Below are 25,071 nucleotides of genomic sequence, written 5' to 3' on the forward strand. Positions count from 1 at the left end.
TTCACTTGGGCCCTTCAGCTTGTTGAACTTTTTGAGTTCTGTGGAATGTATCTTGTGTATTCTGTACTTTTTTTGGCTAATATCCACTTATTAATGAGTACATATGGTGCATGTCTTTTTGTGTCTGAGTTACCTCACTCAGGGTGGTATTTTCTAGTTCCATCCAAAACTCAGGATGTCCTCGTTCTTTTTTTTTAAAATTTATTTAATACTTAATAATAATTCTTTGGTTTCCGGGCAAACATCCCCCTCCCCCCTCCCCTTCTATGGGTGTTCCCCTCCCAACCCTCCCCCCATTGCCGCCCTCCCCCCAACAGTCTAGTTCACTGGGGGTTCAGTCTTAGCAGGACCCAGGGCTTCCCCTTCCACTGGTGCTCTTACTAGGATATTCATTGCTACCTATGAGGTCAGAGTCCAGGGTCAGTCCATGTATAGTCTTTAGGTATTGGCTTAGTCCCTGGAAGCTCTGGTTGCTTGGCATTGTTGTACATATGGGGTCTCGAGCCCCTTCAAGCTCTTCCAGGTCTTTCTCTGATTCCTTCAACGGGGGTCCTATTCTCAGTTCAGTGGTTTGCTGCTGGCATTCGCCTCTGTATTTACTGTATTCTGGCTGTGTCTCTCAGGAGCAATCTACATCCAGCTCCTGTCCATTGATGAGAGTGGGGTGTTGAAATCTCCCACTATTATTGTGTGAGGTGCAATGTGTGTTTTGAGCTTTAGTAAGGTTTCTTTTACGTATGTAGGTGCCCTTGTATTTGGGGCATAGATATTTAGGATTGAGAGTTCATCTTGGTGGATTTTTCCTTTGATGAATATGAAGTGTCCTTCCTTATCTTTTTTGATCACTTTTAGTTGAAAATTGATTTTATTTGATATTAGAATGGCTACTCCAGCTTGCTTCTTCTGACCATTTGCTTGGAAAGTTGTTTTCCAGCCTTTCACTCTGAGGTAGTGTCTGTCTTTGTCTCTGAGGTGTGTTTCCTGTAGGCAGCAGAATGAAGGGTCCTTGTTGCGTATCCAGTTTGTTAATCTATGTCTTTTTATTGGGGAGTTGAGGCCATTGATGTTGAGAGATATTAAGGAATAGTGATTATTGCTTCCTGTTATATTCATATTTGGATGTGAGGTTATGTTTGTGTGCTTTTCTTCTCCTTGTTTTGTTGCCAAGACGATTAGTTTCTTGCTTCTTCTAGGGTATAGCTTGCCTCCTTATGTTGGGCTTTACCATTTATTATCCTTTGTAGTGCTGGATTTGTAGAAAGATATTGTGTAAATTTGGTTTTGTCATGGAATATCTTGGTTTCTCCATCTATGTTAATTGAGAGTTTTGCTGGATACAGTAACCTGGGCTGGCATTTGTGTTCTCTTAGGGTCTGTATGACATCAGTCCAGGATCTTCTGGCCTTCATAGTTTCTGGCGAGAAGTCTGGTGTGATTCTGATAGGTCTGCCTTTATATGTTACTTGACCTTTTTCCCTTACTGCTTTTAATATTCTTTATTTTGTGCGTTTGGTGTTTTGACAATTACGTGACGGGAGGTGTTTCTTTTCTGGTCCAATCTATTTGGAGTTCTGTAGGCTTCTTGTATGTCTATGGGTATCTCTTTTTTTAGGTTAGGGAAGTTTTCTTCTGTGATTTTGTTGAAGATATTTACTGGTCCTTTGAGCTGGGAGTCTTCACTCTCTTCTATACCTATTATCCTTAGGTTTGATCTTCTCATTGAGTCCTGGATTTCCTGTATGTTTTGGACCAGTAGCTTTTTCCGCTTTACATTATCTTTGACAGTTGAGTCAATGATTTCTATGGAATCTTCTGCTCCCGAGATTCTCTCTTCCATATCTTGTATTCTGTTGGTGAAGCTTGTATCTACAGCTCCTTGTCTCTTCTTTTGGTTTTCTATATCCAGGGTTGTTTCCATTTGTTCTTTCTTGATTGCTTCTATTTCCATTTTTAATTCCTTCAACTGTTTGATTGTGTTTTCCTGGAATTCTTTCAGGGATTTTTGTGTCTCCTCTCTATGGGTTTCTACTTGTTTATTTATGTTTTCCTGGAATTCTTTCAGGCATTTTTGCGATTCCTCTCTGTAGGCTTCTACTCGTTCTCTAAGGGAGTTCTTCACATCTTTCTTGAAGTCCTCCAGCATCATGATCAAATATGATTTTGAAACTAGATCTTGCTTTTCTGGTGTGTTTGGATATTCCATGTTTATTTTGGTGGGAGAATTGGGCTCCGATGATGCCATGTAGTCTTGGTTTCTGTTGCTTGGGTTCCTGCGCTTGCCTCTCGCCATCAGATTATCTCTAGTGTTACTTTGTTCTGCTATTTCTGACAGTGGCTAGACTGTCCTATAAGCCTGTGTGTCAGGAGTGCTGTAGACCTGTTTTCCTGTTTTCTTTCAGCCAGTTATGGGGACAGAGTGTTCTGCTTTCGGGCGTGTAGTTTTTCCTCTCTACAGGTCTTCAGCTGTTCCTGTGGGCGTGTCTTGAGTTCAGTAGGCAGGTCACCTGCAGCAGAAAAGTTGGTCTTACCTGTGGTCCCTGAAAAGCTCTCAGGGAGAACTTTCCCTCAGGATGGAGACCCTCCAACTCCAAAGACCAGACCGAGACACCACAGGATGCAATCAGCAAGAGGATTTGGTTTATTGTCGGGATATACAGGCACAGGCACCTGTGGGCGCTTCAGTCACTCGGGGGACTGGCGCGCCCCACAGAACCAAGGATGGGCTTTTATAGGATTTTGGGGAGCAGAAGCAAGCATACAGAAGCAGATGCATGGTTACAGGGATATAATTGGTGGATTCTAATATGGCAAGGGTTTAGCCCGGGGGCAAGTTTCCTAGCTACCTTCTAGAAACATAACGGCTGACTCGGCCCCCCAAGGGTTCAGCCCGGGGGCAAGTTTCTTAGCTACCTTCTTGGAACATAACGACTGACTCGGCCCCCCACCAGGGTGTGGGACCTCTCCTGGGGCTTTTTTTCATTGTCAGGTGCTCAACGGCAGTCCTCCTGTTGCCAGGCCTTCAACCAAACACATCTTGTTTGGCAGCCGCTGTGTACTCAGTGTTCTAACCTTTCCCTGAACCAGTCATCTTAAATATAGCCTTGTAAAATGGCGTTACTGCTGCTAAGCTGGGGTCTTTCATTCCCCCATTTTTTTTTGTTAACTTTGAGTGAAATCTTTCACTCGACTTGGTCAAGAAATTTTTGTCTGGTGGGGGCTTATTCCCCCACTGACTCTAGGCCACAAAAGGGCTAGGAGGAGCCACGTAGGAGTTTTAACTTTATGGGGTTTGGAATGTGCTGAACTCTCCATGTCTGGGGTGTAGTGTTGTGATTAGTCAATTCTTCAGACCAGACTGCCTTGACGTGTGGTGCGTGGATCTAAGCCGAGACTCCGTCTATCTTTAGGGCGGTCGGGGTAGTCAGGAGGACGGTGTAGGGTCCTTTTTACCGTGGCTCGAGATTCTTGGTCTGGTGTCTGTGCACCCACACGGTGTCTCCAATCTGGAACGGGTGTGGCACCACCGGATGCTCAAGCTTGTCCTGGTAAGCAGTGGCCAAAGGTCTCCAGACGTCTCTCTGCACAATCTGTAGGGCCTGTAAATGGGCCCTCAGAGAAGGGCTGTCAGCAAAATCAGCAATGTTTGAATCCAAGAAATGGACAAATGGGGGTGGTGTTCTATATATTATTTTAAAAGGAGTTAGACCATGGGGGCCCGGGGTATTCCGGGCCCGATATAGAACTAGGGGAAGGAGGGCCACCCAATCCTTTGAGCCAGTTGTCAGTAAAATCAATTTCCCAATGGATGTCGGGACGGTGTCCCCTAGGACGAACTCCTTGTCCAATCTTGGTCCTTCCCGGGTTAACCTGAGCGCACGCTTTGTAACTCTCAGTCACCTTTTGTATCGCTTTGTCCCAATTTAAAAAAAAACACAGATTTATCTCTTCTCTATCTAGTAAGGTTTTTATCTTCTTATGTAAAAAGGAGATCAATTCAAAAGTCCTTTGTAGACCCACTGTTTTAGTTGAGGGTGGTAGATGGCCCCCATTTTTTTCTAGGAGCTCTATGTCCTCATGGGCATAAACCCAACTGGTTTGTCCCACTGGTGGGGGCGTGGGTTGGTCTGGGCTATTTAAGGTCAAGATTTGTTTGTTCATGGCTGCTTCTCGTGCCGTGGCATCGGCCAGCCGGTTTTTTCGTGCCTCTGGGTTGTGCCCTTTTTGGTGTCCTGGACAATGTATAATACTCAGTCTTTTGGGCAAGAATAGGGCTTCTAAGAGGGCCAGAATTTCAGCCTTATTTTTAATATCTTTACCCTCAGATGTGAGCAGTTCCCGCCTCTGGTAGATCTCCCCGTGGATGTGTGCTGTGGCAAAGGCATAACGGCTGTCTGTATATATATTTAGCCTCTTACCTTTTGCCATCTTGAGCGCCTGAGTCAAGGCGATGAGTTTAGCCCGTTGTGCGGAGGTACCAGCAGGCAGGGCTTTCGCCCAAATCACTTTGTCCTCCGTAGTGACCGCAGCTCTAGCCTTTCGCTCTCCCTCTGCCAAGAAGCTGTTGTCATCCGTGTACCATGTGTGGTCAGCATTCTGAAGAGGCTGGTCCGATAGGTCCGGCCTGGTTCCATGTACTTCTGCGAGGATTTGTAGGCAGTCATGCTGTTTTGTCTCCTCTGGTAGAGGAAGCAAGGTGGCAGGATTGAGGGCGACTACGGGCCCAAACTGAACCCGTTCTGTATCCAGTAACAAGGCTTGGTGTGAGAATTAGAGAGCCAGCGGTCTGGGGGCTGCTTTACCAAGGGCTCCACTGCGTGGGGTGTTAGGATGGTGAGTGGCTGTCCCAAAGTCAATTTTCCAGTGTCCTTGATCAGGACAGCAATAGCAGCCACCATCCTTAGGCACGGTGGCCAGCCGGAGGCCACAGGGTCCAATTTCTTAGACAGGTAGGCCACAGGGCGTTTTTAGGGTCCCAACCTTTGTGTTAGGACCCCTTTAGCATACCCCTGTTTCTCATCGATGAACAGTTATTGAGCAAATTGTAAGGGTTTGGAACAGTCGGATGAATATCTTCTATCCTCTTGTTGACCTTTCTCAAGTCTTGTACTGGCCTATAATCTCCAGTGTCGGGTTTCTTAGCAGGCAGAAGAGGCGTATTCCAAGGCGACCGGCAGGGGACTAGGATGCCTTGATCTAGAAGCCTCCTAATGTGAGGCCTTATACCTTGATAAGCTTCATGTGACAGGGGGTATTGTTTTATGGAGACTGGAGTTGTAGTGGCCTTTAACTGTGTAATTAAGGGGGGCTGTTGGAGTGCCAACCCCATCCCACCAGTCTCTGCCCAAGCCAGTGGAAAATTCGTGACCCAAGTGTCTATTTCTAGGGATTGTGGCTTGTCCTGTCCCGGTTCATATAGTCTATATTCATAGAAATTGAAGGGGAGTTCCGTGGGGGCCAGTTATTTGGGCCCCTCCTTTCTCAAAATGAATTTGTGTTTTTAGTTTGGTGAGAAGATCATGGCCCAGCAGAGGGTACGGGCAGTCCGGAACATGTAAGAAGGAATGGGTCACCTTACCGGTAGCCAGCTGAACCCGGCGGTCCGTAGTCCATCGGTATTGTTTCTCACCAGTAGCTCTTTGTACCCAGGCCGTCCGGTCGCTGAGTTGTCCTGAAGCTTGGGTGAGGACTGAATGCTGGGCTCCTGTGTCTACCAGGAAAGTAACCGGCTGCCCCCCAACTTTAAGCGTTACCCTGGGCTCAGGGGGGGGGCTCCTGGCCCTGACCTCCCTAATCTTTATCTAGAGCCAAGAGGGAGGTTCGTGGTCGAGGCTTTCGGGGTCCGCCAGGCTTCTTGGGGCACTCTCTGGCCCGGTGCCCTTTCTCTTTGTAATAGGCACATTGATCTTTATCCAGCTTCAGCCCCTTTCGAGCTCCCCCCTATCTCCCTTCCTTTCTTGGCCCTGAACTACGGCGGCCAAGATTCGACTCAATTCTTTGTTTCTTTTTTTATCTCTTTCTTATTAAAAATCTTTTCAGCTTCTTTAAGTAAATCCTGTAATGTATAGCCCTGCAAATTTTCTAACCTCTGTAACTTAGTCCTGATATCTGGAGCAGCCTGCCAGATGAAGGACATAGAGACACTCGTCATTTGTCCTGGGTCATCTGGGTCATAGGGAGTATATATATGGTAGGCCTCCTTAAGTCTCTCTAGAAAGGCGGAGGGAGTTTCCCCTGTTTCCTGTAATATCTGTTTTACCTGAGCCAAATTAGTAGGGCGTCGTATAGCCCCTCGGAGACCCGCTAGAAGCAACTGGCGATAAAGGCGTAGGTGTCCCTTACCTTCAGCTGTATTAAAATCCCAGTTTGGTCTCAGGCAGCTGGGTGGGACGCCCATCATCTCCCAGAACATGCTTTCTGGCCTCTAGGAACACTCTTTGTTTTTTTTTTTCCTGAGGTTAAGAGGGCCTGTAAGAGCTGTTGGCAGTCATCCCAAGTAGGCTGGTGGGTAAGTAAAACAGATTCTATTAGGTCGGTGAGTGCCACCGGATCTTTGGAGAAAGAAGGGTTGTGTTGTTTCCAATTGTAAATGTCAGCTGCTGAAAACGGCCAGTATTGGGTCTGGCCACCAGTTCCCTGTCTAAGTGGGAAAGCCTGGGAGGTTGAATCTGGCATCACCTCGCGCTTATTGCGCAATCTCCCTGCGACAGGGGAGAAACCCTTATCAGACTGTGGCCCGGCAACTGATCTGGCCGGCGGCTCTGCCTCCTCCGTTTTAGCCGGGCCTGTCAGAGAGAAGATCTATGAGAGGGGAGTTTGGGTCTGCCGGGAGGACAGGTTTCTTAGAAGGCTCTGATTTCACAAAGGTAGAGAGAGGAAGACGTGGCCGGCGGACCGGGCGGGGCCGAGGGGACAGGCTGGGGGTTGAGGGGAGGCCAATTCGGGTCCACGAAGGGTTCCACCTGGGGGGGGGTTTAAGGCGAGACTCTCTCAAGTGATAATATAAGAAACCTGGTCAGGATGTCCGTGGACGACCCGATCTTTAACCTGTAAAATAATGATCTTATTAAATGTGTCATTCATTGGCCATCCCGCTCCAAAAGTGGGCCACTCGGATGTGCAGAGAGTCTGTCATTTTCCTTTTTTTTAACCTCGACGGACTGGTTGTGTGTCCGGTCGTGGACGTCTTTCTAATGATCAAGAGTGAGACTTAGGGGCGTTGTTAGGGACTGTCCCATGTTAGTTCTAAGGAAGATTAGAACACAGAGAAAACAAACAACACCAACAGTCAAACAAACAACAGACAGGCGTGCTGCACGGCTTTGGTACCAAACTGAAAGCAAAAAGTCAGATAGAGGTGGCAAAAGTCCGGGGCCCTCTGAAAGCCAAAAATACAGACAGAGTGCCGTTAGTCCGGATCTTTCTCAGATAGAGGTGGCAAAGGTCCGGGGCCCTCTGAAAGCCAAAAATACAGACAGAGGTGCCGTTAGTCCGGATCTTTCTCCTCTCCCAGATTGGGCCTCGAAAAGTCGGGCCCCAACTCCCTTGGAACGTCTTCCAGGGCTGCGGGGCGAGAAGTCCGAGCTCGTCAGCTCCTTCTTCGTCCCGCCCAAATTCCAAACAACCTGGCTGAGCGCTCACAGAACAGACCTGGCTGAGCACTCACAAAACCTGGCTGAGCGCTCACAGAACAGACTTGGCTGAGCGCCCACAGAACAGACCTGGCTGAGCGCTCACAGAACAGACAGAATAAGGTAGAACGAGACAAAATTAGACAGACAGACAGACGTCGGCCGGCTTACCTCCCAGTGGGTGGTCGGTGGTCCCTGGGTGGAGGATCTCCTTTCCCGGCCAACGCACCAAATGAAAAGCTCTCAGGGAGAACTTTCCCTCAGGATGGAGACCCTCCAACTCCAAAGACCAGACCGAGACACCACAGGATGCAATCAGCAAGAGGATTTGGTTTATTGTCGGGATACACAGGCACAGGCACCTGCGGGCGCTTCAGTCACTCGGGGGACTGGCGCGCCCCACAGAACCAAGGATGGGCTTTTATAGGATTTTGGGGAGCAGAAGCAAGCATACAGAAGCAGATGCATGGTTACAGGGATATAATTGGTGGATTCTAATATGGCAAGGGTTTAGCCCGGGGGCAAGTTTCCTAGCTACCTTCCAGAAACATAACGGCTGACTCGGCCCCCCAAGGGTTCAGCCCGGGGGCAAGTTTCTTAGCTACCTTCTTGGAACATAACGACTGACTCGGCCCCCCACCAGGGTGTGGGACCTCTCCTGGGGCTTTTTTTCATTGTCAGGTGCTCAACGGCAGTCCTCCTGTTGCCAGGCCTTCAACCAAACACATCTTGTTTGGCAGCCGCTGTGTACTCAGTGTTCTAACCTTTCCCTGAACCAGTCATCTTAAATATAGCCTTGCAAAATGGCGTTACTGCTGCTAAGCTGGGGTCTTTCAGTCCCGAGGCTCAAGTTTGCTCACAGGGTGCTGCCCACGAGCTCTCTGCGGCGGCAGCAACCAGGAAGATATGCGCCGCCCTTTCGGGGAGCTTCAGTGCACTAGGGTTCCAGATGGCGTTTGGTGTCTTCCTCTAGCGTCCGAGATGTGTGTGCAGAGTGCAGTCTCTTCTGGTTTCCCAGGCGTGTCTGCCTCTCTGTAGGTTTAGCTCTCCCTCCCACGGGATTTGGGTGCAGAGAACTGTTTATCCGGTCTGTTTCCTTCAGGTTCCGGCGGTGTCTCAGGCGCAGGGGTCCTGCCGCTCCTGGGCCCTCCCCTACGGGAACCCAGAGGCCTTATACAGTTTCCTCTTGGGCCAGGGATGTGGGCAGGGGTGGGCAGTGTTGGTGGTCTCCTCTGCTCTGCAGCCTCAGGAGCGCCCACCTGACCAGGCGGTGAGGTCTCTCTCCCAGGGGGTTTGGGAGCAGAGAGCTGCTGCGGGCCGGGATCCGCGGGTGTGGGACTTCCGGTAAACACAGGAAGTGCCCGGTCCTAGAGGAATTTTGCCTCTGTGTGTCCTGAGTTCACCAGGCAGGTTTCTTGCAGGGGAAAAGTTGGTCCTACCTGTGGTTCCAAGGCTCAAGTTTGCTCGTGGGGTACTGCCTAAGTCCTCTCCGCGGCGGTAGCAACCGGGAAGATCTGAACCGCTCTTTCCGGGAGCCTCCATGCACCAGGGTTCCAGATGGCGTTTGGTGTTTTCCTCTGGCGTCTGGATGTGCGCAGAGTGCAATCTCTTCTGGTTTCCCAGGCGCGTCTGCCTCTCTGAAGGTTTAGCTCTCCCTCCCACGGGATTTGAGTGCAGAGAACTGTTTATCCAGTCTGTTTCCTTCAGGTTCCGGCGGTGTCTCCGATGTCCTCATTCTTAATAGCTGAGTATGATTAGTAGTATTCCATTGTGTAAATGAACCACATTTTCTGTATGTATTCTTCTGTTGTGGGACAGCCGGGTTGTTTCCAGTTTCTGGCAATCACAAATAAGACCACTATGAACATAGTGGAACATGTGTCCCTGTGTCATTGTGGGGCAAATTTTGGATATAGTCCCAAGAGTGGTATTGCTGGTCTTTAGGTCGATCTATTTCCAAGTTTCTAATGAACCTCCAAATTGATTTCCAGAGTGGTTGTACCAGTTTGCAATCCCACCAGCAATGGAGGAGTGTTCCTCTTTCTCCACATCCTCACTAACATGTGTTGTCACCTGAGGTTTTGATCTTAGCCATTCTGATTGGTTATAAAGTAGAAACTCAGTGTTGCTTTGATTTGCATTTCTCTGATCAGTAAGGACTTTGAACATTTCTTTAGGTTCTTCTTGGCCACTCAAGATTCCTCTGTTGTAAATCCTCAGTTTAGTTCTATACCCCATTTTTTGATTGGGTTGTTTGGTATTTAGTGGTTAGAATCTTGAGTTCTTTATATATTTTGGATATTAGCCCTTTACCAGATGTGGGGTTAGTGAAGTTTTTTTCCCCAATCAAGGTTATTGATTTATCTTATTAACTATGTCCTTTGCCTTATGGAAGCTTTCTAGTTCTTGAGGTTCCACTTACTAATTCTTCATCTTACAGTGTGAACCACTGGAGTTCTGTTTAGGAAATTTCCCCCGTGCCAATGAGTTCAAGGCTCTTTCTCATTTTCTCTTCTATTAGATTGAGTTTATCTGGTTTTATGTTGAGGTCTTTGATCCACCTGGACTTGAGCTTTGTGTATGGTGACAAATATGGGTCTATTTTCGTTTTTTTACATACAGCCAGTTAGACCAGCACAATTTATTGAAGATGCTTTCTTTTTTTTTTTTTTATTAACTTGAGTATTTCTTATTTACATTTCGAGTGTTATTCCCTTTCCTGGTTTCCGGGCAATCATCCCCCTAATCCCTCCCCCTCCCTTTCTTTAAAGGTGTTCCCTTCCCCATCCTCCCCCCATTGCCGCCCTCCCCCCAACAATCACGTTCACTGGGGGTTCAGTCTTAGCAGGACCAAGGGCTTCCCCTTCCACTGGTGCTCTTACTAGGATATTCATTGCTACCTATGAGGTCAGAGTCCAGAGTCCATCAGTCCATGTATATTCTTTAGGTAGTGGCTTAGTCCCTGGAAGCTCTGATTGCTTGGCATTGTTGTTCATAAGGGGTCTCGAGCTCCTTCAAGCTCTTCGAGTTCTTTCTCTGATTCCTTCAATGGGGGTCCCGTTCTCAGTTCAGTGGTTTGCTGCTGGCATTCGCCTCTATATTTGCTGTATTCTGGCTGTGTCTCTCAGGAGCGATCTACATCCGTCTCCTGTCGGTCTGCACTTCTTTGCTTCATCCATCTTGTCTAATTGGATGGCTGTATATGTATGGGCCACATACATATTATTTTTTCCATTGTATATTTTTGGCTTCTCCGTCAAAGATCAAGTGTGCATAAGTGTGCAGTTTTATTTCAGGGTCTTCAATTCTGTTCCATTAATCACATGTCTGTCAATACCATGCAGTTTTTATCACTATTGTTCTGTAGTAGAGCTTGAGGTCAGGGCTGGTGAGTCTCCCAACCATTCTTTTATTGTTAAGAATTGTTTTCACTCTTCTGTTTTTTTTTTTTTTTTTGCCTTTCCAGATGAATTTGAGAATTGCTTTTCCATGTCTTTGAAGAATTGTTTTGGGATTTTGATGGGGATTGCATTGAATCTGTAGATTGCCTTTGGTAGGATGACCATTTTTACTATGTTAATTCTGCCAATCCATGAGCATGGGAGATCTCTCTATTTTCTGAGATCTTCAATTTCTTTCATCCTAAAACAAAAGAATATATCTTCTTCTCAGCACTTCATGGTACCTTCTCCAAAATTGACTATATAATCTGTCAAAAAACATGCCTCAACAGATATAAGAAGTTTGAAATAATCCCATTCATCCTATCAGATCACCATGGACTAAGGCTGATGAACAAAGCTCTACTGAATGATAACCCAGTGAAGGAAGAAATAAAGAGCAAAATTAAAGACTTTTTAGAATTTAATGAAAATGAAGGCACAGCATACCCAAACTTAAGGGACACAATGAAAGCAGTGCTAAGAGGAAAACTCATAGCTCTGAGTGCCTCCAAAAAGAAACTGGAGAGAACATACATTAGCAGGTTGACAGCACACCTCAAATTTGTTCTAGAACAAAAAGAAGCAAATACACCCAAAAGGAGTAGAAGGCAGGAAATAACCAAACTCAAGGCTGAAATCAACAAAGAAGAAACAAAAAGGACAATAAAAAGAATCAACAAAATAGGAGCAAGTTCTTGCAGAAAATTAACAAGATAGATAATTCCTTAGCCAAACTAACCAGAGGGCACAGAGAATATCCAACTTAACAAATTTAGAAATGAAAAGGGAGACATAACAACAAAACTGAGGAAATTAAAAAAATCATCATATCCTAGTACAAAATTGGAAAATATGCATGACATGGATAATTTTCTAGACAGATCTCAGGTACAAAAGTTAAATCAGCATCAGATAAACCATCTAAACAGTTCCATAACTCCTAAAGAAATAGAAGCAGTCATTAAAAGTCTCACAACCAAAAAGAGCCCAGGACCAGATGTGTTTATTGTAGAATTTTATCAGACCTTAATAGAAGACCTTATATCAATACTGTCTAAACTATTCCACAAAACAGAAACAGAAGGAACACTACCTAATTTGTTCTTTGAAGCCACAGTTATGCTTATACCTAAACTACAAACAAACCCAACAAAGAGAACTTCAGACAAATTTCCCTTACGAATACAGATGAAAAATACTCAATAAAATTCTCAAAAACAGAATCTAATAATATATCAAACTGATTATCCATCATGATCAAGTAGGCTTTACCCAGGAATGCAGGAATAGTTCAATATATGAAAATCCATCAACATAATCCACTATTTAAACCAACTCAAAGATAAAAATCACATGATCATCTCATTAGATGCTGAGAAAGCATTTGACAAAATTCAACATCTCTTCATGTTAAAAGTCTTGGGAAAATCAGAAATTCAAGGCCAATACCTAAACATAGTAAAAGCAATAAGCAGCAAATCAGTAGCCAACATCAAACTAAGTGGAGAGAAACCTGAAGCAATCTCACTAAAATCAGGGACTAGACAAGGCTGCCCACTCTCTCCCTGCTTAATAAATATAATACTCTAAGTCCTAGCCAGAGCAATCAGACAACAAAAGGAGGTCAAAAGGATACAAATTGGAAAGGAAGAAGTCAAAATATCACCATTTGCAGATGACATTTTAGTATACTTAAGTGACCCCCAAAATTCCATCGGAGAACTCCTAAACCTGAACAACAACTTCAGCAAATGTGATGGATGTAAAAATAACTCAAACATATCAGTAGCCTTTCTCTATTCAAAGGATAAACAGGCTGGGAAAGAAATTACGGAAGTGACACCCTTCATAATAGTCACAAATAACATAAAATACCTGGGTATGACTCTAACCAAACAAGTGAAAGATCCATATTACAAGAATTTCAAGTCTCTGAAGAAAGAAATTGAAGATCTCAGAAAATGGAAAGACCTTCCATGGTCATGGATTATCAGGATTAATATAGTAAAAATGGCCATCTTGCTGAAAGCAATCTACAGATCATATGCAATCCCCCCCAAAATTCCAACTCCAATTCTTCATAGGGTTAGAAGGAGCAATTTGCAAATCCATTTCAAATAACAAAAGACTCAGGACAGCGAAACCTATCATCAACAATAAAAGAACTTCTGGGGTATTCACCATCCCTGACCTCAAGAAATATTACAGAGCAATAGTGATAAAAAACTGTATGATATTGGTACAGAGATAGGCAGGTAGATGTGTGGAATAGAATTGAAGACCCCAAAATGAAACCACACATCTATGGTCACTTGGTTTTTGACATATAAGCTAAAATCATCCAGTGGAAAAAAAAGATAGCATTTTCAACAAATGGTGCTGGTTCAATTGGATGTCAGCATGTATAAGAATACAAATCAACCCCTTCTTATCACCATGTACAAAGCTTAAGTCCAAGTGGATCAAAGACCTCCACATAAAACCAGATACACTCAAACTAATAGAAGAAAAAGTGGGGAAGAGCCTTGAACATATGGGCAGTGGAGAAAGTTTCTTGAACAAAACACCAATGGCTTATGCTCTAAGATCAAGAATCAACTAATTGGACCTCATAAAACTGCAAAGCTTCTGTAAGGCAAGGACACTGTCATTAGGAGAAAAGGGCAACCAACAGATTGGGAAAAGATCTTTACCTATCCTACATCTGATAGAGGGCCAATATCCAAAATATACAAAGAACTCAAGAAGTTAGATTGCAGAGAGCCATATAACCCTATTAAAAGTGTGGTACAGGGCCAAACAAAGAATTCTCAGCTGAGGAATATTGAATGGTTAGGAAGTAACTAAAGAAATGTTCACTGCTGTATTTGGCATGCTCTGGATGTGTCTCTCAGGAGAGATCTATATCCGGTCCCTTTCAGCATGCACTTTTTAGCTTCATCAATCTTATCTAGTTTTGGTGGCTGTACGTATATGGGTACATGTGGATTGAGGACTTATGGACAGGAAACTGGGAAAGAGAATAACTATTTAAATGTAAATAAAGAAATATATCTAAAAAATAAAATTTCAAAAAAAAATAAATGTTCAACATCCTTAGTCATCAGGGAAATACAAATCAAAACAACCCTAAGATTCCACCTGACACCAGTCAGAATGGTTAAGATAAAAAACTCAGGTGACAGCAGATGCTGGTGAGGATGTGGAGAAAGAGAAACAGTCCTCCATTGTTGGTGGGATTGCAAACTGGTACAACCATTCTGGAAATAAGTCTGAAGGTTCCTCAGAAAATTGGACATTGCATTACCTGAGGACCAGCTATACCTCTCCTGGGAATATACCCAAAAGATGCTGTACCATACAACAAGTACACATGCTCCACTATGTTCATAGCAGCCTTATTTATAATAGCTAGAAATTGGAAAGAACCCAGATTCCCTTCAACAGAGAAATGGATACAGAAAAATTGGTATATGTACACAATGGATTACTACTCAGTTATCATCAACAATGACTTCAAGTTATTCACTGGCAAATGGATTGAACTAGAAAATATCATCCTGACTGAGGTAACCCTATCACAGAAAAGACTCATGGTATGCATTCACCGATAAGTGGATGTGGATATTAGCGCAAAAGCTCGAATTACCCCAGATACAATCCACAGACTACATGAAGCTCAAGAAAAAGGATGACCAAAATGTTGATGCTTCAGTCCTTTTTTAAAGCAGGAAAAATATTCATAGGTGGAGTTATGGAGACAAAGTTGGGAGCATAGAATGAAGGAATGTCCATTCAGAGCCTGCTCCACCAGGGTATACAGCCCATATGTATATATACATATATACATATATACATATATACATATGTACATATGTACACATATACACATATACACATATACATATACATATACATATACATATACATATACATATACATATACATATACATATACATATACATATACATATACATATACATATACATATACATATATGTATATACAGCCACCAAAACTAGACAATATTGATCAAGCCATGAAGTGTATGCTGACAGGAGCCTGATATAGCTGTTTCCTGAGAGGCTCTGCCAGTGCATTTTAAATACAGAGGCGAATCCTATCAGCAAACCATTGAACTGAGAATGGGGTCCCCACTGGAGGAATTAGAGAAAAGATTGAAGGAGCTGAAGGGGCTTGCAGCCCCAGAAGACCAACAATACCAACCAATCAGAGCTCCCAGGGACTAAAGTACTACCCAAAGACTACACTTGGAGAGACCCATCGCTCCAGCTATATATATAGCAGAGGATGGTCTTGTTGGGCACCAATGGGAAGAAAAGCCCATGGTCCTGCCAAGACTAGGTCCCTTATGCAGGGGAATGTCAGGGGTCAGGGATGGGAGGTGGTTGGGGAGGGGGAACACCCTTATAGAAGAAGTAGCGGGGGTTGGGAGAGGGGGCTTATGACTGGGAAACTGGGAAAGGGCATAACGTTTGTAATGTAAATAAAAAATATCCAATAAAAATAAATAAAAAAATAAAGAAAAAATAAAGAAAACAAAATTCTGTACTTAAAGAAGTGACACAGCAAGGAATTTCAGTCCAGTTGTCAATACATGTGTTTTCTTTGATTCTATTGACCCAGTGTAACTATACAACTTGCATCTCTTACAGTTGTAGGCAGTACAATGTAGAAATAAAATTTCTTAGTTCTGCTCCAGCACAGCCCACCTCTAACATCACTTGTTTCCCCACCATTTTCACTTAAATATCATAGGTGATTTTCCTATAGACAGACTAGTTTTAAAAAGAAACATGTTTTAAAAGGTCATACATTACTGCATTTGGAAGACTTCTGAGGTTCTCCTGTAGAATGTTAGAATGTCTATGTCAGTTTTATCTATGGAACAACTCTGTTACTTCCAGAAGTGCTAAATTCACCTCTAAATTCCATCTACGAACCAAACAGCTAAAGAAATACCACACAAAAATCAGTTTATCAGACTAGACTCTGCACTGTGTTGTGCTGCCATCAGATGGGAATTTCATTAAGGTTTAAGTAGTTTAGCATGTCATGGAACACTGAGCCATGTCAGAAAGAGTTGACAGTATTATGACATCAGTCATGTACCATCTGTATGCCTAACACCTGTATGTTCATGATATTTTTTGTTTTTGTATATAACATTTACATATATGAAGGATTTTATAAGATATGAAGTTCTTCTAAGGATTTTCATATTTTGACTACTAGTATTTAGAAAAATGTGTTTTGTTCTCATGTATTTTATTCTATACATTTATTCTATACAATTGTTGACATTTGATATTTCTAAACCATATGAAAAAAATCTTGAATGTTTTTACCTTTCATGTTAATATTACTTTGACAGTTTGAATTTTTAAAGGTGTGACAGCTTCTCTGCTACAGGAATGCCTTTGATCATGTTAGGATATTAAAAAGTACATCCTTTTTATAATGGAAGAAAAAAGATTTAGCACAATACATTAAAATTATTTCAAGGTTTTTCTGAGGAAAGCTACCTCAGTGATAGACACAATTTGAAAATGTTTAGGAGCAAAAGAACAGTCTTTGTCCTGAATGTATGGCGTTTCAAACTTTTGTGGAGGCAAATTTGCTTTTATGATGGGATCATTTTCTAAATGGCTGTTTAAACTTGTTTCATCCAAAGCTTACAGTAATTTGTTCTTGGTTCTAAATTTTGCTTCCCCTCCATTGGAATCACTTTGGTTAATTTTCTTTACATGAAAAGAAATGAATAATTGAGATGTCATGAGCATATATAACGCTAGGAGATTCGAGAAGAATTATGTTACAGAAAGGGAATAGAAAGTTGCATTGAATTGACTTCAATTCTATTCTTTAAGATCCTTTTCTTTTATAATATTGGATAAGAACTACTTGAAATGAAGACTATAGCTTTGGAAATAAAAGCTTACTAGCACAGTTAGAGAAAATTGCGATAGAAAATACACTTTAAATAAGACTTCAAATTTCTTATAGTTTTGTTCTTCCCTATATGCCCCAAAGTAGTTTTTTCTACAATATAAAGCTCACCAGCAACTTCACTGTTTAATTGCCCCAGCATTGCTCATGGTTCCTGCATTCATTCTAATGTCAGCCTCCTGATCAGCATCCCTTCTGTGGGCATCTCTCCTCCCAGCACTCCTCAGCCCCCCATTGCTCCTTCACATCCCACCTCCCTTGGGTTTCATATGACTCTGCACTTTTGCTTATGTTATTTCTTCCTATTATAATATACCTGTTTCTGGTTCTGTTCTTAGATATCCTAGGAAGCCTTTGCTGGCACTCACGACTCTCCCAGTTCTAACTATCCCTGCTACATGCTGATACATCTATTAAGGACTTCAATGAAGGCATTCTCACACTAGTTTTTTTTCTGCAATGCTGTATACTTTCCATTAGACTATGAACCACTGAAAAGCAAGGAAGATATTTTTGTAATTCCAACATCTACTATAGAAAAGATATGAGTATACAAAGAGATCTTCCTTTATTAATTGGTTAGTATTCCCTTAGCATTTGATGCATGCCAAATAAGAAAAACATTCTAATATATTTTTGAGGAATACACAGAAGTCAGTGACTATCATGGGAAGCAAACAAAGAAAGTATATTGAGGACTGAAGCAATGACTCTGTCAGTAAAGGTTTTGCTGTGCAGGTATTAGACTTGAGTTTGAATTTCCAGAACCAAGGAAAAAAATCAGAAGTTGTAACATGTAGTCTATAACCTAGTAATGGGGACATGGACAGATGGCTCTTCAGAACTCTGTGGTCAGTCTTGCCAGTTCATGACCTCTGGTTCAGTGAGAAAACCAGTCTCAAAAGATAAGGTGGAGGGGGTTGAGGGTATGGCTCAGAGGATAAAGTACTTGATGTGCTAACATAAGCACCCACAAAAAATAAGGTCTAACAAAAATTATGTCTGAAATCCTAGCACAGGGAGACCAGCAATAGCCTAATAGTACCCTTAGAACACACTAGCCAGTCAGTCCACCCTAAACGAGGGCCCAGGTTCAGGAGGAGACCTTGACTTAAAAAAAGGTGAAGAGTCATAGAGGAAAATGTTTGATATTAATTTCTGGCCTTAACTGTGTACACACACACACACACACACACACACACACACACACACACACCACTTCACTCAAGATCAGGTGGAGAGAGAGTGACAGTTGAAACTGAGCAGTTACCTCTGGTCTTCACATGCATGTGCATACATGTTCACATTCATCCAGTTGACACCTGTACACCCATATGCTACACCATAAAAAGGTGAAGAGATAGTTCAGTTTGTAGAGAACTTGTTAATTAAGTGTGAAGGCTTGTGTTTAATCTCTAGAGCCAATGTCAAGCTGATACGATGGGTCTGTAATCCCTGCGCTACTTTGGTGAGATGGAGTTGGAGATAGGAAATGAGTGAAAACTCAAGGACTAATTAGCTTCATGTATGTGAGATGGTGAACAACCAGAAACTTTACCTCAAGCAAGGTGGAAGGTGAGAACTGGCACTGGTGGTACCCATAATGCAATGTACATAGCACACACAGAAAGTCATACATACATATAACATATGGGAACTTAAGAACCACAAAATGGATAAATCCTCAGCACCCCTAAGGGCTCCAGGCAGACCTTTAGTAGATTCTGGGAAGATGATGGTAAGAGGTCAGGGTTATAAGCATCATTATATTCAACTTTTCTGAAAGTAGAGCCCTTTGTCTGCATTACAATGCTAAACAAATGCCTACATTTAATGTCAGCCACTTGTGGGCATTCAGTGGCATTCATGTTTCTGGGAAATCACTTTGAAGCAATGGAAGCAGAATATTTATATCAATAATGAATAAGTTAGATTGACTTTCAATAACCAGAGCTTTAGGGTATTACATGGCATTTAAAAACATTTAATAATAATATTGTACATAACATTATAACTTTATAAAGTATTAGATTCCCCTTCTTTGCTTGTGACCTTTTACAATGTCTATTTTCTTTAGTTTTTCTGAATTGAATCTCTTAATATGTTTGTTTTTAATACACCATTGTTGAATTTTTATTTTTATTTTTGAATAATCAGACTAACCTATATCAAGAAGTAAAATGCTGTCCATGAGATTTCTTTCAATGCACAGTAAATATTTCTTGCTGCATTTAACTAACTTTTAGGTACTTCTGAAAATGATTACATTCTTCAGGTGCAAAATCACACTGAAGACTGAGATGAAAATTTTTTCTTTAGGGTGACCCATGTCGTGATACACATTTTTCATCACTGGTGCCTTTTTATGAAATAAGTTTCATAGATATTAAAACAGCAGTTTCTGTATCTGTGATATGCAAAGTCTTTCATACTTATGGCCCTACCTAAACTCATTAAATAAAACATTAAGGCATTCATTTATTCATTTTTGTCCTCTTCCAACAAGGCTTGCCATATAATTTCTCAAGATTTCATGTTAGCCAAATCGGTTGGTTAGGTAGAGATTTGAGATTTCATATTTAGAGTTCCTAGTGCTGTGAGGAAAACACCATGACCATTAAACAAGTCGGGGAGGAAAGGGTTTATTCATCTCAGACTATTACACTCATGTTCACTACAAAACAAATTCAGGACAGGTACTCAAACAAGCAGGAGTCTGGAGGCAGGAGCTGATGCAAAGGCCATGGAGGGGTGCTGCTTACTGGCTTGCTTCCCTGGCTTGCTCAGCCTGCTTTCTTATAGAACTAGGATCACAAGCCCAGGGATGGCACCACATGCAGCAAGCTGGGGTTACTTCCATTGACTATTAATTGAGAAAAAACAGATGGCTCTCATGAAGGCATTTTCTTAACTGAGGCTCCTTCCTCTCTGATGATTGTAGCTCAAATTGACACAAAACCAACCAGTACAGAGATGTTAAACTAGAATTTTAAAAATTAAAACATTAACTATGTGTTTATTCTTTGATGACAAACTGAAATTAAGTATACTATAAAATAATAAAAAGACACACAAGACCAAAAATTATTTGTAATATTACCGTCTAATTAATATGCTCTCACAGTCATAGAACACATCTGGATCTGTGCACAGCAGAAGATGAGATCTGAGGATCATGAGACACTTTTCTCCGGAGCACATTGACACATCCTTATATAAAATAACAAGGATCCATTTCTTCCAGATGCTTTCACCCAAAATTCCCAAGTCCATAATTAGATAATTTGTTTTCTGTTATGTACTAGAGAAAACAGGGCAGCTAGCAAAAGAGACCACCATGGTTGAAGCTGTGATCAGTATCAGGAGAGACTGTGTTGAGACTCATTGGCTGCACCAGCTCTCCCCTTCATTCACATTTTCACTCCTCCTACTCCTACTCCTTTAACTTACCTTAACATTCAGTGCCAATTTAGAACAGCTCTTTTTCACCTCCTCCTCCTCCCTCTCCTCCTCTTCCTCTTGTTCCTGCTCCTTTTGTTCCTCTTCTTCTTCCTCCTCCTCCTCTTACTCTTTCTCCCCCTCCTCCTCTGCCTCTTGTTCCTGCTCCTCCTTTTGTTCCCCCTCCTCTTCCACCTCTGCCTCTGCCTCCTCTTGTTCCTGCTCCTCCTTTTGTTCCCCCTCCTCCTCTGCCTCCTCTTGTTCCTGCTCCTCCTTTTGTTCCTCCCCCTCCTCCCCCTCCTCCTCTTGCTCCTCCTCCTCTTGTTCCTGCTTCTCCTTTTGTTCCTCCTCCTCTTCTTTCTTCTCCACTCTCCTCTTTTTTCTTCTTCATTTTTCTCTATTCTTTCCCCCTTTTTGTTTGATAGACCATTCAATGAGTACAGACAAGCCTGATATTCAGGCTTGTCATGTTTCTGCATCATGAGACTCTTTTTTTTTTTTTTTTTGGAGCTGGGGACCGAACCCAGGGCCTTGCGCTTCCTAGGCAAGTGCTCTACCACTGAGCTAAATCCCCAACCCCTCATGAGACTCTTTTAAGTTATTTGATTGCATTTTTTCTTTAAAGAATGAAAAGCCATATTTTAGCTAATACAATCTCATATGTACAATCTCCACTGTTTTCCTTGTATTTATATTCATTCTTTTTCAATACTAATAATTTTCAACCCAATACTAATAATTAGTCTTATTGTGCTCTTATCCTTTGTGCTTACATGCACAATAACTAATGTCTTCACCAACACCATATTACTAGTGTTCCTTTACTTCCTAACTTGAATAGAAGTTTAGGAACAGAATATGAGGAGTTATTTCTTATTTTATTATAATTGTATTTATTTTGGTTCTGTTCTTTATAGTGATTATTTTATAGACAGTATTCTACTTTCAAGATAGAACTAGGAACAGAGCCCATAACTCTGAGTACCAGTCTGCAAAAGAAAAATAATATCTCAGCCCTAATACTTTGTTATTGAACATTGTAAATACCTTCATCAAAAGATAAGGATTTAAAAAAAAACCCAGTTGATAATACAACACAAGTTAGTATAATTTCTAATGTAAAATCATAAGAGGGTGAAGGGTAATAATACTCCTCTAATAATTACTATGCCTAGTAATGTCCTCTAATAAGAAAGAATAAAGTAAAAATTAAAAGATTTGAAAAGTGATTATAAATGTCTTTAAAGGAACCAAAGAAGACTTAAAATAAACTCTTTAATGAATTGTAAGAGAACAAAATAATTCAGCAACACAAAGATATCCAAGTTGAAGTCAATAAAAGAATGGAAATACTGAAACAAACAAACATTGTAATATTGAAAATTAAAATTTCAATCACTTAAAAAAAGTTCATGGGAAGGGGATAATATTTGAAATGTAAATACATGAAACATCCAATAAAATGGTCAAAAAAGAAAAAAAAATTCCATGGAAAACATCACTGGTAGAATGATTCAATAATAGGTCAGACTATTACCTTAAAGACAAGACAGAGTTATTGCAACATTAAAACAATAACCAAGGTAAATTAATACATATGTATGAAACATAAAATCTTTGGAACACTATGAGAAGGCCAAAATTATGAATCATGAACAAAAGTAAAGAAGAATTTCATACTACAGGCATAGAAAATATTTTGAATAAAATTGGAGCAGAATTTTTCCATATCTGGGGGCAGGGGATGTCCATTTCAGTAAAGGAGGCATTACATTGAGAAGACTAAATGGAGAAGACCAGACTGGAATCCATTAGTGACAATATAGTCAAGACACTAAATATACAGGTCAAAGAGAGTTTATTGAAAGCTCTAAGAGAAAAACACAAAATCACATATAAAGGAAGTCACATCTGAATAACAACAGATTTCTCATAGAAACTTCAAAAATTGAGATGGTGTGGAATAGTATTTGCAAGCTCTGAAAGACAACAATTAATCTTGACCACTATACCCTGAAAAAATTTCTTTTATAATTGAAAGGGACACAAGTATTTTTCTCACAGAAAAAACAAGATGATATAATTTATGACTACTAAACTATCTCTTCAGAAGATATTTTAAGAAACTTTCAGACTGTAAAGAAAGATAAATTCATCTATGAGGCTATAGGTATAAACCCTAGTAAGTAGTTAAACAAGTGAAAAGGAAAGCACCAAATATTACATAATCAATAGGATACACACCTTTCAATAATAACTCTGAATATTAATGGTCTACTTTCCAAATTAAAAGACATGGAGCAGCTGTTTCAATTAAAACCAACATTGATCGAGCTCTCTGCTCCCAAACCCCGTGGGAGAGAGACCTCACCGCCTGGTCAGGTGGGCACTCCCAAAGCTGCAGAGCAGAAGAGACCACCAACACTGCCCACCCCTGCCCACAACCCTGGCCCAAGAGAAACTGTATACGGCCTCTAGGTTCCAGTGGGAGAGGGCCCAGGAGCGGCAGGATCCCTGCGCCTGAGACACCGCCGGAACCGGAAGAGACAGACCTGATAAACAGTTCTCTGCACCCAAATACCCTGGGAGGGAGAGCTAAACCTACAAAGAGGTAGACACGCCTGGGAAACCAGAAGAGACTGCATTCTGCACATATCTCTGACGCCAGAGGAAAACACCCCATGAGCAAACTTGAGCCTCGGGACCACAGGCAAGACCAACTTTTCTGCTGCAAGTGAGCTGCCTGGTGAACTCCAGACACAGGCCAACAGGAAGAGCTGAAGACCTGTAGATAGGAAAAACTACATGCCCGAAAGCAGAACACTCTGACCCCATAAGTGGCTGAAAGAAAACAGGAAAACAGGTCTACAGCACTCCTGACACACAGGCTTATAGGACAGTCTAGCCACTGTCAGAAATAGCAGAACAAAGTAACACTAGAGATAATCTGATGGTGAGAGGCAAGCGCAGGAACCCAAGCAACAGAAACCAAGACTACATGGCATCATCGGAGCCCAATTATCCCACCAAAGCAAACACGGAATATCCAAACACACCAGAAAAGCAAGATCTAGTTTCAAAATCATATTTGATCATGATGCTGGAGGACTTCAAGAAAGACATGAAGAACTCCCCTAGAGAACAAGTAGAAGCCTACAGAGAGGAATCGCAAAAATCCCTGAAAGAATTCCAGGAAAACACAATCAAACAGTTGAAGGAATTAAAAATGGAAATAGAAGCAATCAAGAAAGAACACATGGAAACAACCCTGGATATAGAAAACCAAAAGAAGAGACAAGGAGCTGTAATTACAAGGTTCACCAACAGAATACAAGAGATGGAAGAGAGAATCTCAGGAGCAGAAGATTCTATAGAAATCATCGACTCAACTGTCAAAGATGATGTAAAGCAGAAAAAGCTACTGGTCCAAAACATACAGGAAATCCAGGACTCAATGAGAAGATCAAACCTAAGGATAATAGGTATAGAAGAGAGTGAAGACTCCCAGCTCAAAGGACCAGTAAATATCTTCAACAAAATCATAGAAGAAAACTTCCCTAACCTAAAAAAAGAGATACCCATAGACATACAAGAAGCCTACAGAACTCCAAATAGATTGGACCAGAAAAGAAACACCTCCCGTCACATAATAGTCAAAACACCAAACGCACAAAATAAAGAAAGAATATTAAAAGCAGTAAGGGAAAAAGGTCAAGTAACATATAAAGGCAGACCTATCAGAATCACACCAGACTTTTCACCAGAAACTATGAAGGCCAGAAGATCCTGGACAGATGTCATACAGACCCTAAGAGAACACAAATGCCAGCCCAGGTTACTGTATCCTGCAAAACTCTCAATTAACATAGATGGAGAAACCAAGATATTCCATGACAAAACCAAATTTACACAATATCTTTCTACAAATCCAGCACTACAAAGGATAATAAATGGTAAAGCCCAACATAAGGAGGCAAGCTACACCCTAGAAGAAGCAAGAAACTAATCATCTTGGCAACAAAACAAAGAGAAGAAAAGCACACAAACATAACCTCACATCCAAATATGAATATAACAGGAAGCAATAATCACTATTCCTTAATATCTCTCAACATCAATGGCCTCAACTCCCCAATAAAAAAACATAGATTAACAAACTGGATACGCAACGAGGACCCTGCATTCTGCTGCCTACAGCAAACACACCTCAGAGACAAAGACAGACACTACCTCAGAGTGAAAGGCTGGAAAACAACTTTCCAAGCAAATGGTCAGAAGAAGCAAGCTGGAGTAGCCATTCTAATATCAAATAAAATCAATTTCCAACTAAAAGTCATCAAAAAAGATAAGGAAGGACACTTCATATTCATCAAAGGAAAAATCCACCAAGATGAACTCTCAATCCTAAATATCTATGCCCCAAATACAAGGGCACCTACATACGTAAAAGAAACCTTACTAAAGCTCAAAACACACATTGCACCTCACACAATAATAGTGGGAGATTTCAACACCCCACTCTCATCAATGGACAGATCATGGAAAGAGAAATTAAACAGTGATGTCGACAGACTAAGAGAAGTCATGAGCC

At 41.8% G+C, this 25,071-nt stretch overlaps 1 long non-coding RNA gene across 1 annotated transcript; it reads right to left on the bottom strand.

Annotated features, from left to right (window-relative positions):
- Window positions 1-2,751: 2,751 nt before the first annotated feature.
- On the bottom strand, window positions 2,752-5,920 carry LOC147996231 (uncharacterized). The gene is made up of 2 exons (XR_015671604.1): window positions 5,576-5,920; window positions 2,752-3,621 (listed from the first exon to the last, which is right to left on the bottom strand). It is a non-coding gene; the product is annotated as an uncharacterized LOC147996231 (long non-coding RNA).
- Between the last annotated feature and the right edge of the window lie 19,151 nt (window positions 5,921-25,071).

The sequence above is a fragment of the Rattus norvegicus genome, chromosome 2 (assembly GCF_021556685.1).
Source record: "Rattus norvegicus strain SHRSP/BbbUtx chromosome 2, alternate assembly SHRSP_T2T, whole genome shotgun sequence".
Classification (NCBI taxonomy): Eukaryota; Metazoa; Chordata; class Mammalia; order Rodentia; family Muridae; genus Rattus; species Rattus norvegicus.